Here is a 4,244-nt window from a genome sequence, read left to right on the forward strand (position 1 = left end):
TCTAATGTTATAGTATTAACTAACGTTATAGTATTAATACAGTAGTAGTGGGCTATGTCAGTGCGTCATTGCTATGGAGACGGTCGGCTGCGTTGCGTTGCTTTGATGTGAACGGCCGAGTTTTAGGACGTTTACAAATTGTTAAATGTTATACTGTACTCCTTTTTCTATTCAGGTCTTTCCATCAGTTTATGTAATGCCCAGAGAATAGAGAACTAGGATATTGCTTCACATAGTTTTTACTTTTAAGAAATATTTTCAGTGGACTGTTCCCTTCAGAGCCTCACACATACATGATGTTTTCACTCTGCTTTTCTACAAATGTCTTCCCTCACATGCATAAACTCAAGTTATGTACTTTACTCTAACATTAAAACATTTTTTATAATTTGAATTGTTTTCAAACTGACTTGCAGTCCGCAAAGAAGAATTTTTGTGTTTTTGTGCTCTTTGAGTGACACAGGGTGAAACAATGGGGGAGGGCCTCAGGGACTCTGTGTCGGATGATGTGAAAATGGTTGGGATCAAGCTACCATGGATGTGTCTGCATTTGTGTGAGAGTGTGTGACCTGAGGAAAGGGTGAGGTTGGTAGAGCTCAAAGGTTATCTGTCATTGGGACAAAAGAACTGCTGATCTGTCTGTTTTTTCCTGTCGAGATGTCAGTCTGACTCGCTCGCTGCTGCTCGTTCTCGTTGGCTGTCTATCTGCCTACATGCCCATCTGGCTGGACGAGAGGGCACGGGGGCAAAAGTGTGTATGGCAGCAGGAAGTGTGTGTGTGTGTGTGTGTGTGTGTGTGTGTGTGTGTGTGCGTGCGCCCATGTTTGTGCGCTCTTGGCAACTGTAAATAAGTGTACGCACATTTCCATAGAGCTGAAAATATAATGCTGCATCAGACCCAACTGTCAGCTTCTCTTGACATTGAGAGGAAAGGAGGGGAAAGGAAAGGAACAATAGAGAGGAGAGGAGAGGAGAGGAGAGGAAAGGAAAGGAACAATAGAGAGGAGGAAGGAAGTGGAGTATACTGTAGTAGAGCAGACACTGGTCTGGAGGACATGGGCCAGAACAAACACCACACACAGACGCACACACACTCACAAACACACATTTTGTTTGCTATGCAGTGACCTGCTGCAGACAATTATGTCTCCCTCGCTCCGCCACAATCAAATTACTGCTGGAGGACAAGGCCTCTGGAAGAAACCCACTCACACAAACACACCCATACCCTCCCTCTCCTACACACACATTTGATCGTGCACACATACACACACAAAACTCAAAAACTCTTACAGCTCATTCTGCATTTGTTGATCAGGTTTTTAAAAAAATAAATGTATTGGCACTGATAAGAAATTTCTTGGTTATAAAACATCACAGTCCTCAGTGTTTTGAAACAAGACTTCAAAAAAATCATTGCATCAGAATCATTGCAAATAAACAAAGGTAGAAATGGTGTATTATTAAATAATGTAAAATATATCATTGCCAGGAACAGACTTTATTATATTTGGTATTTTAAATGGTCATTGTGTTTGATTCCTGATTCAACAGGTTCATGATTCTTTTGCTGTGACTTGGCCGACTACACCAATCATAGCTTGCTGTCTCTTGTAACTTGTGTGATGTTATGATCAGTTACTGTTTCCAGATACTTACTCCACTTGACAGCACCCACACAAAATGTTAACATTGTTTTAAGAAAGGAACTTATCATCAAATTTTAAGGTGGCCTATGTCTTTGTTCTTCCCAGTCAGTAGAGGGACACTAGAGTGAATGATTTTTATAATGCTTTTAAAACAAAGATTAATGTCAAACGTTGTCACTGAAATTAAATAAAACATGATTGTTTTCTGGCTTGGCTGTGTTAATAATCATTTAGAGAAGATGGCACTGTGTTCCTGTTGGCCGACATCACGGAACAAGACATTTCCATACTTTTTGTCAGGTGGTTGTACGGCTCCTCGATATGCAGGCTAAAACAAGAAATTGCAATGCCCAACACTCCTTTTGTGACTGACCTGTCTCATCTGTCAGGTTGTGCCATTATTGGGCTGATTTTGTGTAGTTAGATTTCTACTAACAGTCTGCCCAGTTCAGATCAATGATTCGCAACGCAACAAAACAGTTTTAGAATGTTGCAAACTCTGTCTTCGACGTTAATTAACCAATGTTACAGCTAACATTGCGAGTATGTCACTGTCATCCATTTCTTTTTATAACAATAACAAAAATCCAGCTAGTTAATTCATGTAACCTCGGCCTAATTCTAACGTTATATAGTGTTAACGCAGAAGTAGTGGGGTATGTCAGTGCGTCGTTGCTACGGAGATGGTCAGCTGTGTCTGTGTGCGTTGTGTTGCTTTGATGTGAACGGCCCAGTTTTAGAACGTTTACGATCAGATGTCAGGGGATTGTTTTGGCAGTTGCATCCAGGCTCGTTCCGAATCATTGATCTGAACTGGCGAGTTTCACAAAAGTCTTTACAGTAATTACAGTATATTAACATCAAGTCAACATCAGTTGTGAGTAGATACAAAAATATTCAAGTCTGATTTTCATTTGAAGCACATTCGTGGAGCGGCTCTGCTCAGTGTTTCAAATGAGGTTTTAATGTTTGCTCATATAGGCGAACTAAGCTCTGTTGCTTATTGATCTCTGCTTGTTGACCACTCTATTCTTTTTAGTAGACATCAGCTGGTATAAAATGGACTTCCCTCGACTGGTTTACCTCTCATTTCTCTAACTGTAGTTTTCTTTGGCTATTGATTATAGTGTCTCCTCATCTTCCAGGCTAGCATGTGGTGTACCCCAGGGTTCAACCCTTGCGCCTATCTTCTTCCTCCTGTACATGCTAAGTCAATATGAAGGCATCTCTTATCACCCACTATTATGCAAATGACGCACAGCTTTACTTTAAACTATTCATCCTGCAAGTCTTCCCGAAGGCTCTCAAGATGTCACATAATGTCCTCCAACTTAACCCAAAAACCGGAGTCTTCAGGTTCTGAGGAAATGTTAAGCAAGCCTCCAGACACTTTTACCGATATATGACACTTGAATGGATGACAAAAAAGTGCTACTGACCGAGGCTGATTGATAATTTTTCATTTATATTGCAAATATTAAAAATATAAGAACTTCCAACATTCCAAGGGTGAGGACTTCCAGAATGAATATGCACTGAGCACCTGTGTGCTGAAGAACTGCTCTCACCAGGAAATACATACATGGATATAGATGACAGCAATGCTTGTTTGTTAACACTCAAGAGAACAGCAACAACTTTGGGAAATATGCTAATTAATTTTATGTGCCAAAGTGAAATCATCAGATTGATAGCACTCTCATGTTTGTACAGAAAATACAAGGCTACATGCTTAGTTTAGCTCTAGTATTAACACTAGAAACAGGGCTAAACACCTAGCATTTGTAGACTTAAACAAACCTGATACAATCATCTAATAAGTAAATTGTTGTGTTTCTATAGGCTAGTTGTTTCCTCCTGTTTCCAGCCTTTATGCTAAGCTAAGCTATGCATCTACTGACCGTAACTTAAGATACTGTGCAAACATGAGGGTGTGTCAATTCTTTCTTCTCACTCTCAGAAAGTTTCTCCATCTTAACCTGGTAGCTTAATGGCCTCAAATTGAGCAAACCAACTTTAAAGTTGTAATTTCGAAGATCTCAATTTCTTTCCCTTTGGCGGCACCTATGCGGATAAACGGTAAGAGAGCGAGAGCACATTTCCTAGTAATGCAAACAGTGTTGCATGTGTGACGTCCACAGTTGTAACCCTTGATTTTCCTGGCTGACGGTCGCTTTCCTTTTAGACTGTTTGCCTTCATCTGAGCGTCGAATTTGTTTCTTTTTCTTCGGATTTTCACTTATTGTTGAAGTTGTATCTGTAGTCATCCATCTTTTCTTAGTTTGTTCAGCCATAGTAGATTGCTGTTTACTTGTAACACTTGCAGAAGCCGGAAAAGCAGCCGCTTAGCTCCGCCTACCCTCTCTGGCAGATCAACCACTGCTGGCTGATGGAAAACACGTCACTAACTGGGCGCCGCTTGTGATTTTTTCTGTGAAAGTCGCCACAGACACCCAGTCTGTAATACTGCAAATGCAAAGGCTTTCATCAGTGGGCCATAGGCTCAAACACCATTGAGTTATCTCATTCGACGATGGATAGTGACTTAACAGACATTTATTTAAAATCTTTGAGATTATTAATTTATTCCAAAAA

Source organism: Semicossyphus pulcher, unplaced genomic scaffold (genome assembly GCF_022749685.1).
Source record: "Semicossyphus pulcher isolate SPU_LCO1_2020_fin unplaced genomic scaffold, fSemPul1.0.p SCAF_8, whole genome shotgun sequence".
Lineage (NCBI taxonomy): Eukaryota > Metazoa > Chordata > Actinopteri > Labriformes > Labridae > Semicossyphus > Semicossyphus pulcher.